Below are 15,183 nucleotides of genomic sequence, written 5' to 3'. Positions count from 1 at the left end.
AAGGGAAGGGAAGGGAAGGGAAGGGAAGGGAAGGGAAGGGAAAGGAAGGGAAGGGAAGAGGAAGAAGGGAAGGGAAAGGAAGAGAGGGAATTAAGAGATGTTTAAAAGTTGGGATTCCAAGGGCTCAGTGACTGATAGGATGTGGGCAGTGGGAAACTTGAGAATGATCTTTATTGAAGGTGTGAAAGAAGGCCACAGATGAGCTAACATGGATTATAGAAGGCAGTGGAGCAGAGAAGGAGAAAACAGCTGTGGGGCAAATAAGCATATGTGTTGTATGGAGGGTGAGAAGACCTGGGAGAGAGCTGTGTAGGTGTTTGGGATGAATGCTGTCTCCATCACGGGTGCATAACTGCCCCAGGACCTGTTTTGTGCAGTCACATGAGTGTGGGCACCTGTAAGAGCTTATCTTGGGTACAAGCAGGGCACAGTCACACTGGGTGCGCATGGCTCTCTTCCCTCTCTCTGTCACGCTTTCTAAAGACTCTCATAAGAGCCCACTGTTCGCAGAGCCACATTCAGAAGTCAAACTTGGTAATTGATACTGTAATCCCCTGGATTCCCTCATTAGCAGCTGCTAATGGCTGGTGTGTTAACCATTCAATTAGGACTCTAATAAGCCCATTGTAAACTGCATCCATTCGAAGGGAACAGAAGAGCTGGGAGAGAAGACTGAAGCTGGCAATGAAGATGCCTGACAACACCAGAGGCCTCCTACTGTCTCTGACGGGGGTGCCCTAGGTCTGGATGAAGCCAGAAGGCCTCTCCAGAAGGCCAGCCCAGTGGCCAGATACTGGACTTCAGAGAGAAAAAAAGTGGGCCTGGGATGGCCTCCAGCCAAAAATCTGGAGACTTTCTCTGTTGCAAAGAGAGGCTCCCTAGGTCTGGACACCCTGTAGTGACTTACTCTCTCCCAAACCTGTACCTGTAAATTCTGTTTTTACCTCTACCCCACCCAGCAACCCAAACTCAAAGGAATATTCAGAGCATCTGATTCAGAGAGATTGCTAGTGCAGCCACCTCCTCCAGCATCTGCCCTAGAGTCCTGGCCCATTTCCACCTCTCCACCACCTTTCCCTCCAAGACATTCTTTTTGGAGAAGGGACGGTTTGAGATGTGGACCTTGCAGAGCTATTTAGTGGGGTGAGGGTGTTGCCAATGCTCACCTTACACAATTCAAGAACCCCAGGGAAAACTCTACATGTGGCCCCCTTCCTGTGGTTTGTGGCTCTATCTCCAGAGAGATCTGACTTATTAGAACCAAATTCCTCATCAGCAAAACTGGGATATCACTGGTAGCAGCCATCCCTCACTAGAGGCCAGCATATATTTTCCAGGACTCACTGAAATAGAAGTAACTGCAAAGATTCTTAACCAGCCCCTCAGTTGGTCAGTGGAAATGCAGGGAGGTGGGATTTACTCAAAAAATTGGTTCTGCATCAACCTCAAGACCAGCTGGCTGCTCTATGTGTCACGTTATTTCTTTTATCCTTTATTGTTTTAATTCTCACTTCTGAAAATATAATCAGATAACATATATACAAATGTTCCATAAAGCATAAAATATCCTATCTCTTATCTACCTGCCTTTTCAGGTCCTGCCTCCAGAAACCCCCCACAAGCCTTGGAGCCTCCAGTCTCACAAACAGACCTTGATCTGACCTCGGGATCCACTTTGCAAAGCCAAACCCATTTTCTCACACACACACACACACACACACACACAACCAAAAGCCAAAAAAAAACAGAAACCAGGGAACTTAGCCATACCACCTGCTGCTCTCCACATCTTTTCAAACTCTGCCTGTCTTCTCACCTCCATTGTCTTCTATACCTAGTGGGGGGCAGCTTCTCTGGGGTGCTCTGTCAGACTCCGTCAGCATGATGCTTTAACTAGACAATTTCTCATGCTCCCTAGGCCTAGATAATGTAGCCAGCAATCCTACCTGCTGGGCCAGGGTCAGGAAACAAACTGAAGACACTGTGGAAGGCTTTTCTGAGATCACCTAGAAGCCAAGGCAAAGAATCAACAGAGAAACTGGCTGACTCTAGTATTGACTGTGAGGAGCAGAAAGAACAGTGAACTAAGAACTCCAACTAGTCCTGCTAGTCAGTTTTGGTTAAATCCTGTCTCCCCTCTGGAGTCATCTACAAAGGGAGAAGATTGTTCTGATCGTCATTTTTTGAGTGCCACCAGAGGGACCCCCCTGCCTTTTCTGACAGCCCCAGGATTTCAGGCCTGCCTCCTACCTTCCTATGTGTGGACAGAAATAGCCTGTAGGGAGGGCTGAGGCTGGGAACACACCCTACAGAGTCTAATACCTGTTTTGCCTCACAAACCAGGTTAAATTAGAAATGAAGCATAATCAGGCTATTTTATCCTACCCAGGAAGCTAGCAGAGAGAATTTGGCAAAAGCTGTTAGGAGGTCATAGGAGAGAACCATTTTACCATTGTTCTGAGAGTCCCCAAGAGAAGGTGATGTGTTCTAGAGCTAGTTGTAACTATGCAAATGTGGTAGGCTGATTTCTAAGCAGGCTCCCATGCCGTTCACCCTCTGATGTCATTCCTATGATTATGTTACATTGCATGTCAAAAGGCATTTGCAGATGTAATTAAGGTTACTAATCAGTTGACTTTGCAATAGGGAGATTGTCCAGATGGGTGTAACCTAACAAGCTAGGGAGCTTTCTTTAGCTAGTGGCAGGAGAAGTGAGAGATAAATAAAATATGAGAGGGATTTGATGAAAAAGAGGTTCTCTATTGGTAGCATGGAGGGAGTTATACAGAATGACCTCAAGAGGGCAGTTTCCAGAAGCCAGGAGTGACCAAGAGTCAATAACCAGCAAAAAAGCATGAATTGCAGTCCTACAACCACAAGGAACTGAACTGAGCTCTGCTAACAACCCGAATGAGCTTGGAAGTGGATTCTTCCCAGAGCCTCCAGACTACAGCCTAGCTCAGCCAACACCTTGATTTCAGCCCTGTGAGACCCTGAGCAGAGAACCCAGCATGAGCCCACCCAGACTACAGACCTCTGAGATCATAATAAGCAGGTGTTGTTTTAGCCATGATGTTTATGGTAATTGTTAACTCCCTAAGTGTGACTGCATTATTGCCAGGCCATTATGAACTCTGTGACCCAAATGTTCACCTCCAGAAGTGAACTCTGTGACTGGCACTTATACCTCCAGATAGCTCCCTGGAACAAAGAGGCCCAAAGCAACAAAAGAAAGACCGCAAAGAAGAAAAACAGTAAGTTCCTGTTCCAGCCAGTTAACCAACCCTCTAAATCGATAATGACCAACCCCAGCTGTAACCTTCTGTAACTTTCCATTTGCTACCCCAGCCTATAAACCCCTGTCTGCCTCATTCCTCAATGCTGCCTCTCTTTTCGGACTCAGCCTGCTCACACCTGAGTGAATAAACAAGCCTTGTTGTTCACACTTAGCCTGCTTGGGTTGTCTCCTCGATTAAACATGCTCTTAACAGTAATTTGTTACACGGAAATCAAAATGTTAATATAACAAGTAACTCCGACCCTTCTGCCATTCTGCCTTCGCTGGGCATCTTGGATCTGCAGCTGGTTCAAGGGCTGGTATCTCAAAAGAGGAAATCCAGTTGTGATGGTTAATCTTTTGTGTCAACGTGACTAGGCTAAGTGTTGCCCAGGTAGCCGATAAAACATTATTTCTGGGTGTGACTGTGAGGGTGTTTCCAAAAGAGATTAGCATTTGAATCAATGTGCTTAGTAAAGATCATCCTCACCAATGTGGGTGGGCCTCATTCAATCCATTGCAGACTTTAATAGAACTAAAAGGAAGAGGAAGGGCAAATTTGTTGGCTGCTTCAGCTGGGATATCCATCTTTCTCCTGACCTTGGACATCAGAACTGATTCTCAAGCTTTTGGGTTTGGACTGGAGACACCAGCTTTCTTGGGCCTCCAGCTTACAGATGACATATCATGGAATTTCTTAGCCTCCAAAGTCATGTGAGCCAATCCTTTATTATTTGTATATTATGGTATATTCATTGTATTATATCCATCTAATCTCCTATTGGTTCTGTTTCTCTAGAGAACTCTAATATACCAGTACAGTGGAAAGATTCCTAAATTCAAAAGCCAGGAGGCTGGGTTCCTGTTCCCACCCTGCCATTTACCCTCTGTGTGGTCCTGATGAAGACACTTCATGCTTCACTATTTACTTGCCTCTGAAATGAAGGGCTGACCCAGATCAGTTGTTCTCTGACCTGCTTCAAGGGACTCAGAGGCTGTGGAGGTGAGTGGAAAACAGGCCATGTTCCAGGCCCACACTTCAAAGAGACAAGCTCTGCATTGGACTGTTTCACACACAGGGTTTCTGAGTTTTAGATTTCATTAGAAGTGTTTCTGTTGCCAAATGAAATTTGAAAAACACTGAGCTGGGTGATTATTAGGACCCATTCCAGCTCTCACATTCTTCTAGCCTGAAGATCAAGTTCAGCAGTGCAGCAGCTGGAGCCATGGAAAGAGGAGGTATGAATTTGGGCTTGGGTTAGTGGACCGGGTAGCCAAATCAGAGATCCCTTTGTCATTCAAGTCATATATTGGTACCTCTTTGCTCTGGAGGTACTTCTGGGTGATAAAGGTTTAAACCTGACAGACTTCAGTTCAAATAATGACTCCACATTCATATCTTGACATTGGGTAAATAAATACATCTCTTAAATTCCCAGAGCTGCAGATTCCTAGCTATAAAATGATGTCATCACCTACTTTGCCCAGTTGTTGTATATATTAGTTAACGTGGTCTAAACTGTGCCAATGGGAAGACCCAAAATGTAATGCCTTGAGCAGAGTAGAAGGTTTTTTCTTTCATGTAAATAGTCTAGAACAGGCCAGGTGGTGGGCCTTCTACTCCAAGCATTCTTCAAGGAACCCAGGAGATGCTGGTTCTATTATTTTCAGCACGTTGCTCACAAGGTTACTGCAAGGTTGGTATTCCAGCCAAACCGGAAGGTGGCATGGAGGTGGGGTGGTATGGAGGAGCCTATGAGCCAAGTTTCACGGTCAGGTGTGGAAGTGGCTCACCTCACTTCCACTCACATTCTGGTGGTGAGAGATTAGCCATGCAACCACACCAAGTTTCAAAAGGAGCCAGAAACTAGTCCCTGGCTGGATAATTCCCTCCCAGTTAAAATTCTATTACTTTGGGTGTGCTGAAAAGTCTAGGGTGGTTTCCACCATATTATAGACAGAAAAGTGCTTAACACCTAGGAGCCTGGGGCTGAGCATCTCCACATAGGGCTGGCTCTGCTGGATTAACTGTGTTTCCACGCGGGCCTGTGTGGAGGTGGCCAGCACTATTCCATATCCTCATTTCAGGATTTTTAATAGCTGCTCTTAATCTACTTCTCCTAAATGATTCTCTTTGGCTACACCTCCCTTTCCTAGAGTGAATATATCCATCAGCTGATGCCCTTCTCAGGCCTCAGTCTCCCCTGGTTTGCAGACTGTGGCCCTCCCTGGCCTCTCTGGAATCTGGCCATTTGAATCCTGTCAGCCCTGTTCTCCATCACCAAAGGACTCCGGTGAAACTGTGCCAAGCAGGCTGTCAGCCACAGGCAAGCTTTCTGAAAAAGACGTGCCAACTGCAGCCACAGAAAGTCCATCCATTCCCTTGAATAACTTTGTTAATATTTGAAAATTAGTTCCCTTGCTCCTGATCGTGCTACTGGGTATTTGGATATAAGAGCAAGGATGAGGGCAATAGAAAATTAAAATCATGTTCTACTCATACAAACTGCACAGATATGGAAGGGTAGGTCCTATTACCTATAATCCTGGGATTTTTAGACTCTCACTTTCATTGGACCAGAGTTGCCTTAGGGATAGTAAAAAAAACAAAATGCTAGGTATTGTTTTCATCAAGCAACTACTGATAGTGCACATTTAAATCAAAATTCTTCTAATCCCAAACCCAGCAAACAGATGCTGTGAGCTTAGTTCTGCCCCTCTGGCTTCAGATTTTACCCCACTGGATATGACCAATTCTGAGATGACAAGAAGCTTCCAGCTTCCATATGGTTGCAACTTGGCTGTAGAACTGGTATGAAAGCACATCACTATGTCAGCAGCTGGGCCACCAGATGAATAACCTATGAACAACAGCTTTGGACTGAAATATGAAGGGGTTGTTTTCCTTCGATCTCCCCCTACCCTCCTCAGAACCTGCTACAGGGAAACATTTATAGACTTGAAAGCGTCAATGACTGATTAGACCCATATGATTGCTCTCGCAGTTTCTGGTATTTTAACAAATTGTCTTATAAAGAGGTAAACATAAATAATCAATGGGAAAGCTTTTGGCATGGGTGAGATATTTAGGGAAAGAAGTCATTTCAGCCTCCCCCAACATACACATGCACACACACATACAGCCTGTATCACACAATGGAAGTGAGGACCCACTCTATCTAGGCTCAGGACTGGCTCCATGGGACAGATGGGTGGGACAAGTCATCCGGCTGCAGTCAGGTAGCAGGGAGCACTGAGGAGACTAAGATGACAGAGACAAAATAACCAGAGAAAAGATACAGGAGCTGGGGGGAGAGGGTTGAGGTTTGTTCCTGTTGTTTGTTTGTTCCTCTCTGTTCCCAGTAGGGGAGAGTTGGAAGCCACAGATGTAGTTACAGCCCCTTGTTTTCCAGATGAGGAAACTGACCCCAGTAGTGGTCCATGTAGCCACTGGCCTATGTCAGCTGGGCTCTTACTGTCACGTGAGAGGTGCCACCTTCAAATGTCTGAGATCCACTGACCTTCTTTGAATAATAGCAACTGAAGTAAAAAAAACACCATGAAAAGCCCGTGCCTCTTTAGTGCCATTTTCATATTGATTTTCCGTCTTCCTCCACGCAGTCAAAGGGCAACGTTTTCTCTGTAACTTCCCACTGTTACCTGATGCAAATAAAATGTGCTGCTCTTGCCCTTTTCTCCTTTTCCCCTTAGTATTCTTGATTTTCCCCTAGATACTCAAGTAACGCCCAGGTCTCAGGAATGTATAATCTCTTGCTTATCTCTAGCAACAGATTTGGGAATAAGGAATCGTTCCCTGGAAGAGTCAAGCGCTCTTAGACACATTCTGCTGGGTTGCTCGAGCTCCTCCCCTGGGAAATCCACTAAAACTAGAGGAAAGAATTGCTGAGAGGATTCAGAGGCTGAAGAGTGGACAGAGGGCTTTAATTGAAAAAAAGAAGCAGAAAATTAAGGAAGATGTGAGGCATCAGTGCCAGCAGACGATCTGTGACAGGTGCTAGCCACATGGATCACACTAAATTTCTGTCATTTATATAGACAAAAAAGAATTTCCAAAGAGCTCCTCCATAATTCAGCATCAGCCAGCTTTAAATCACCACCTTTCTTTACTTTTTCAAGGAGCTTTTATCTAGCTAGCTTTCATTTTAGAGTGAATCCTCACCAATTCAGGTGAGGATTCTCAATTCTGTTCTGCAGCTGAAGAACTCATGCTCAAAAGGGCTAAGAGTTTATTCTTCTGCATCCAAGTACCTTGCTTTTCCAAATCTTGTGCTCATTTTACCTACACACTTTGATTTTTCTGGGATGATGACAAGTTAGACGTGCAGACTCCTCAGGCTCATTCATAATCTGCATAGACAATACAGGTCATGCAAATTTAAGAAAAGGCTAAAAGGTGCCCTTTTGCACCCAACATGTTTGATAATGCCCCGGTAAAATGGAACATCAGTTTCCACAGCCTCGCTCTGTAGGTTTCCTTGGAATTGCAAAAGCACAGGACTCTGCCACATATTTATTTCTCTATGGCAATCAGGATATAGAGGAGCAGACTGAAAGGAGAAAGGAATTTTAAAAGCCGTGGAAAGCTGCCCTAAATGTGGTTGGATATAGAGAGGAGAGTGCTGAAGGCAAACAGCTGTGCCCTCTTTGCCTTTTTAATGAGGAAGGGGATTTAAGCCAAAAGAACACACGTAAACACAGATTTCTTAAAGTTCTCACTGTAATTATGTAGCCTTGGGAGATGAGGAATTGTTAAGTAGATGCTGGCTTAAACAAACGATAAATGCTTGAGGTGATGGGTACCCAATTTACCCTAATGTGATTATTACATATAGTGTTCCTGTATCAAAATATCCCATGTAACCCATAGATACATACACCTACTATGTATTCAAAACAACTAAATTTTTTTTAAATGGGCATTTTCCCAAAAGGACTTTGTTTCAGTTTATTTTCCCCCTTAGGAAAAAAGAAACAGAAGTCATATTAATACTGCCTTTAAGACTCAGAGAATGAGTATGTTTTGACTTAAAATATAGCAAGAATAAGAGGCAGCCCTGACAAGAGTGAGCAAAACCTAGCCAGAGACATCTTTTTATTTATCCTATTAAACACTATTTTCTTAAATAAGATAAATAATTGGGTCAATACTAATAATGAGACTCTGACCTTAAACTCTAGTCTTAAGATTAAAAAAAAAAAAGTAAAAAGATGCTCATTCTGTTGAGAGCCTCTGCTCCTGCTTGGTTTGGGGAAAAAAGACGACAGGACTGGCAACCACCTTCAGAAAGTTGCACTCCTTCATGGAGTTAGGGGGCCACGCAACACATCTTTGTTCTGTTGCTCCTTTCAGGGTCAACTCAACTCTCATCATTTTCCCTATAAACCAAAAAATGACACTCCTGAATTGTCAATATGCTCCACTAGCGGAACCAAAGGTAGGAGATTAGGAGGTAGGTGGGTGATTATGGCTGCTTTTCCTTATATTTCCAACACCCAAGTGATTAGGCTGCTTCCCCTCTTTTGCTCTGAGGTTTAAAATATTCAGTGTAATTTAAACATCGGTGGGCTAGAGAGGATTTTGATGAATAGGTCCTTAATTTCTGAGGCTAATCTGAAAGCCACCTGCACCCTCGCAAAAGCACCCACATGGACTTCTGCCTCCCCTCCTACCCTCTGGCCTCAGGAGTTCCCTGGGCTCTCTCTGTGGGGGAGGGAGAGGGGGAGCTTCTTTAGGTTCCTGGTAAGGATCTCTGAAGACAATTCCTTAGGCATGGATAATTCCCAGACATTTGCTAAAAAGCAGCATCCTCCAAAGCTTTAATTTGGATCACAGGAAAATGATGCTCCCACCTCAGGTTCAAACACAGTTTTATCTCACACTGCAAGCTCCCTGGCATGGTCAAAGTCCTCAATGCCTTTCCTGGTGGTTTCCAACATCAAGGACATACTTTTTCCTCCTCCTAGCTCTCTCCCTCAGCCAAGTCCTTCCTTAGAATGAATTGTCCCAGCAGAACTCCCTCTTAAGCTTGGCTTCTGGGGCAGAAAACCTACTTTCTGAAAGGGCGTGGGGACCATCAGAGCATGAACTGGACTCAAGCTCCCAATTACAGAGCAGACATGGGGCTCTGCCTGCACCAGGCCACCCCTGGATTCCCACAGTTCCAGGACTCTCTTCCAGCATCTAGATGCAGCTACTCCCATTCCAGCTTTGTGTCCTGTTTGATGCAAAATCTTTTTTCCTTCCTTTTTCAATCCCCGTCACATGTTCTGTGTGACAAAGCAACAAGCTGGAAATCGAGTTCTGAGTTGTATACCCGGTTCTGTCACAAACATGCTGTGACCTTGAACGAGTCACATGACTTGTCTGGACCTGGATTCTCTCACCTGTAAAAAGAAGAAGCGAGCTATACTACTTTTAAAATGTCTCCAGCTTTAATTTTATTAGAATATCAGCTGCTTCCTCCTCTGGTTTCTCATGGCAGGTTGTGCATTCTCCTCTGAAGGCATTGTATTTCACTGGAGTATCTCTCCTTACAAATGTATTTCCCCACTAGATTGGCCCCTCAAGAACAAGGATCGTATTTCAGTTACCTCTGTTGTCTCTGTACCTGGGGAGGAGGGAGAAAAGGAGAGCAGGAAAGGGAATGATATAGCATCAACATTTGTTGAGTTTCTATTATGAGGAATTGTCTATGCTACACATTGTACATGAAGTATGTACGATTCACAGTATAAACATTATAATCTGGAATCAACCTAAATGTTCATCAGCAGACGAATGGATAAAGAAAATGTGGCATATATACACAATGTAATACTATACAGCCATAAAAAAAAGAATGAAACCTTGTCATTCACGCCAGCATGGATGAGCCTGGAGGACATTACGTTAAGTAAAAAAAGTCAGGAACAGAAACACAAATGCCACATGTCCTCATTCATATATGGGAAATTTTTAAAAGTTACTCTCATAGAAATAGAGAGTAAAATAGAAGACACTAGAGGCTGGGAAGGGTAGAGGGGCAAGGGTCATAGGGAAAAGACAGTTAATAGATACAAATTACAGCTAGATAGATGGGAAGAGTAAATTCCAGTGTTCTATAGCAGGGTAGGTGACTACAGTTAATGATAATTTATTGTCTACTTATTGTATACTATTGTATATTTTCAGATATTGTATATTTTCAAAGAGGATTCTGTATGTTCCCAACACAACAAAATAATAAATATTTGAGGTGATGGATAGGCTAAGGACCTTGATTTGATCATTACACATTGAATACATGTATTAAAATATCACTCTGTACCCCATAGACATGCTCGATTATTGTGTGTCAATTAAAATGATAAATTATAATCTCATATCTGCTGATAAAGCAACTGAGAAATTAATTTAGCCAGGTCACACAGCTGGATCAGAAACAAAATCCAGGTTTGCCCGGCTTTGCCTACTGTCCCAAGGACCTGACCTGGAGCAACAGGGCTCTACCAAAATTCTCCAAATATCTAGTAGGTGCTCAATAAATACTCATTAAATGGATGTGACATATATTCTTTTATTTGGCTTTTGGTCAGACTAGGATGTGTCTTTGATCCTTATCTACACTGAGATGGGAGGGGAGCAGAACTGGGGCAGGAGATGAGAGCCCCGAACATAATTTTATTTCAAGGACTTCTGAATTCTTTAATTAAGAAGGGGCAGGGCAGAGCTCTTACTGGGTATTAGGAAATAATGATGAAATATTATCAAGGTAACTCAAGGTCTCAGGTGCTTCACCCTGAAGAACAAGCTAAAGCCCTAATTTGCCTCATCACTCAACCTACAGATTCATAGAGGACACAATTGTTTTCACGGCCCCTGAAGGTCACATTATTCTTTCTTGCTCTAATGCCCCTCACAATTATACACAGGTGAGCAGGCAGAGAAATCTATATTAAAGCCTCAAAGTGTGAGGGGCTCCCAGCTCCAGAAGCCTGCGAGGTACTTGGCCCGAATACCGTGGCAAACTCTGTGGGCTCCCACCATGTGGCCTGAAAGGCAGTGATACTGGAATTGAAATGGATTGCTGTCTTCGGGGGCACTCTAGCCTGGTACCAACACCTGAGAAAGGCTCTTTGGTTCTTGTTAATTTATCTTAAGCACAAATAAATTCTAAGAACCAGCTGAGTTAATATTTGCCTAAGGGAGAAAGGAAAAAGAAAGGTGATCATCTGTTTCTAAGGGTGCCTCAGGATTGTGCCTGGAGCTCTTAACCCATTCAGGGCCCACATAAATCTCTCACTGGAGTGTCTGATATTGTTTCAGCAACGAATGTAGTCCAGTAAACAGAAGAATGTTCATTTCTGTCTAGTGGTGAGTTAATGCCCGTCTGCAGGCAAAGATTCAAATAAACAGCACACTGCATGTATTTCTTTTTAAATAGAGTATTGCTTTAATAGCTGTTGGAGGTGGGGATGTTTGATATTCCTTTATGAAACAAACATATCCTAACACTTCAGAGAGGTAGACTATTCCGTAAGGTGTCCTATCATTCGAAAACACCATATAGTGGCCCTAAACTCTGACTGGCCTTTTCTGCTTAATCATATACTGTGGTTTGAATGTGTCCCCTCCAAAATGTAGGCATTAAAACTTAATGGCCATTGTGATGGTATTAAGAGGTAGGGACTTCAAGAAGTGATTAGGCCAAGAGGGCTTGTCCCTGGTGAATGGGATTAAGGTTCTTTTATAAGGGGTTTCATGAAGCATCCAGGGAGTTTGAGCTTCCGCTGTGTGAGGACACAGTGCTCCTCCCTCCAGAGGCCACAACAGCAGGTGCCATCTTGGAAACAGAGATCAGGCCCTCGCCTGCCAGTGCCTTGACCTTAGACTCAGCCTCCAGAACGCGAGGAATCCATTTTTGTTCTTCTTAGATTACCCAGTCTTAGGTAATTTTGTTACAACAGCACAAAATTGACTAAAACACCACATAATGGGTTTAGGACATTCGTTCACTCAAAAAATCCTTATTGAGTGCTTGCCATTAGAGAGACAACAACAGATTAGTTTAGCCACTTATTAACTACATGACTTTGGGCAACTCGCTTCATTCTCTGTGCAACTCACACATTCTCTGTGCTTCATTTACCTTATCTGTGAAATGGAGATAATAATAGTGCTAATGTCAGAGTTGTGAGGATTAAATTAACTAATGTGTGAAGCACTTAGAGCACCTCTCAGACATAGCGAGTGCTGTGTAAGTGTTACTACTGCATGCCAAGTACTGGAGCCAAACCTCTCACCCAGGCTATTAACACCCATAGGATGAAGAGACACTTACTGACTAGAGTGGATTTCTTGTCTGGGTGGAAAGGGTAAGAGGCACCTACACAGGCTGCCCGCCTGCCTCATGCTTTAGGCTGCCCCTCCCTGCACCTAGTCCCTGGCAAAGCCAGAGAGGCCGCCGCTGCCACCCAGTGAAAATGGGGTGAAGGGAAGCTGAAAAGTGAGTCCTGGTAAAGAGCTCACAGTGTTCTTGAGGGAAGTGGTGACAAGATAGTAGCACCAAGGGCGAGATGGAGGCCAATTCACTCTGCTTGTCACAAAAGGCCAGGCCGCTGCCTTTGCAACGTGACTGTTCTGCACTTGACCCTCACCTTCACTATGGCTTGCACCACTTCAGGTCTGCTGCTCACAAAGATCATGGTGTCCCAGGAAGCGGAGTCTCGGCCATCCTGGCATCCTGTCTTCTTGGAAGGAGCAGGTCCGAGCACTGGAACGCAGTGTAAATATGCCTGCCAGGGAACAGGATTCCACGTCGGGCACTCATCCCAGCAGCTTCAGGCTCTCGGTTGTCACTATTTTTACACTTGTGACAAATGTCATGGCCAGTCACACTATAATGTCTGAAGAAACCTCTGTAGAGGAATAGGATGCAGCAGACATGCTGGGGCCCAGACAGCAGTGCCAAGCAGATGGAGCCTGAACCCCACAATTTGGCCAAAGAAGTGCCGATACTCTCCATGAAAAAGATTTCCAGAAGCTGTGTGTCAATAACAAAGTCTTAACAAAAGAAACAACCACCACAAAAACAACACAAAGTCACCAACACTAAAGATTATTCTTGAATCTGATTTGAAAACTAGGGCCAAATTCTGCAGAGGCATTCGACTGGCAGGATACTACCCTAACAGCAAGATCTATAGGTCCTCTCATCAAGCCGGGGAAAATGCTCTATTCACCTCTCCTCAGCTTCCGGTTCTGTCTTCAGAGTTGTCTATATTAGAGGGATTTTAAAGCTAGAGGGGCCTTTACCTACTTACTCTTATTCACAGATCTGAATATGGAAGTCAAGAGGGGAAAGTGGCATGTCCTCAGTCAGAGTAGAGTCAACAAGAAAACAAGACAAACAGCGACTAAGCCCCTAGTGTATACTGGGCATTGGCGTGCTACTGGGGACAGGGAGATGAAGAAAACCTAGTTCCTTTTTCAAGGAGCTCAATCTAGCAAGGGAGACAGAGTCTTTGCAGACAGGACCAGGCTTCCCTGCAGCAGAAGGAAACTTGAAATCAGGGTAATGAGCCTCAGCAGGGACGGCCCAGTACACTGCACTGAGAGGATCGTGTGTGGACACAGGGCTATGGCATGGCCCTGCTTCGACCTGCTAGCTGTGCTGCAGGGCCAGGTGGGGCCTGGAGTGCCCCGAGCTAGGGGCTGCCATGAGCTCTTTCCACTCCCCCAAGGCATCACATAAGTAATGACACTTTCTATTTGCCCAGCAAAATCAAGGACACAGTTTTCTAGAACACGGGATGGGGTGCTTCACCTTCCCCCAGTCCAATGGACAGTCTCATCAGTTGATGGGCCTTTGTTCATGACCCCCGAGCCACTGGCAACTGGAGGTAGAACTGCAAAGCCCCCAGGAGCCTCAGAGGGCCTGCTGCCTGCCAAGACATGCCTACTCAGCTGCTGCTGGCCACCTGTGGGCAGCAGCCCTAGTGATGTACAGAATCCCAGGACTAGTACCAGCAAATCTGTGGATACCCTGCGTGATCTGGGCGGGCACTGCTGTCGTGGCCTCTACCGTCAGGAGGCAACATGTGGGGAGAAGAAGGCAGGAGTGGACCCAAAGGGATTTGGTGTAGGGTGAGGTCCACAGAAAGGCCAGAACCAAGATGCGGCCAGTGGTGGCCTCATGTCGCCCATGCCGGAGGCCAGTCCTCGATCGCTCGGAACCCTCTGCTTGAGGGTTCTAAATGAAATGAGCAGGTCATCCCATCAGGATCTAGGTGAACTTCTGAAAAAAGCACAAAAAAGCAAGCCTCCTGAGCTTCCCCCAGTGACTGATACAAGGCACATCCCACATACTTCACAGCACAGTGGAGAAGAACTGCACCAGGAACATGGGATGGGGCCTCAGCGGGAGCCCGCGGAGGAGGACGCCTACTGCCTGGACCTCGGCCAGAGACTTCTCAAGGTCCACAAAAACTTGAACCGCGCGTGTCAGACCCGCAACTGCTACAAGATGTCCCAAGACTTAGCCCAGGAATTAAAGAAAGAGACTTCCGGTTTTCAGAGGGAAATCCTTTTCCGTGAGAAAACGGCCCAGGTAGGCTGGATGGCTGCTAGCTGTGTCCACCGAGTGAGTGCTCCAGGCACTCCGGAAAGAATGACTACAACAGGCAGAAGCCGGCTGATTGCGAGGCCAAGTTCCAACCTTTCCTGAGGGGCCCTTTGGCTCCTGAGGTTCTGCCCTCAGCCCACAGGGCCCTAGAAGTGCTAGGAGGACCGTGAGACACTAGGACCCCAGGGGAGAGGAGGGTCATGATGTGAGGGCTTGGATCCAAGCACCTATCAGGTTCTGTCTTCCCTGGAGCCGGGTTCTGAACGTCCAGAGACTGGGCAG

General features: G+C 45.3%; 1 long non-coding RNA gene across 1 annotated transcript; it reads left to right on the top strand.

Moving 5' to 3' along the window:
* Positions 1 to 3,762: 3,762 nt before the first annotated feature.
* LOC105520396 lies at positions 3,763 to 7,219 on the top strand. Its single transcript, XR_001003130.1, has 3 exons — positions 3,763 to 3,991; positions 4,079 to 4,280; positions 7,063 to 7,219. It is a non-coding gene; the product is annotated as an uncharacterized LOC105520396 (long non-coding RNA).
* Positions 7,220 to 15,183: the final 7,964 nt, after the last annotated feature.

Source organism: Colobus angolensis, unplaced genomic scaffold, assembly GCF_000951035.1.
Source record: "Colobus angolensis palliatus isolate OR3802 unplaced genomic scaffold, Cang.pa_1.0 Scaffold11, whole genome shotgun sequence".
Taxonomy (NCBI): Eukaryota; Metazoa; Chordata; class Mammalia; order Primates; family Cercopithecidae; genus Colobus; species Colobus angolensis.
The sequence above is the reverse complement of the archived record's forward strand: the minus strand, read 5'-3'. Positions and strand labels throughout refer to the sequence as shown.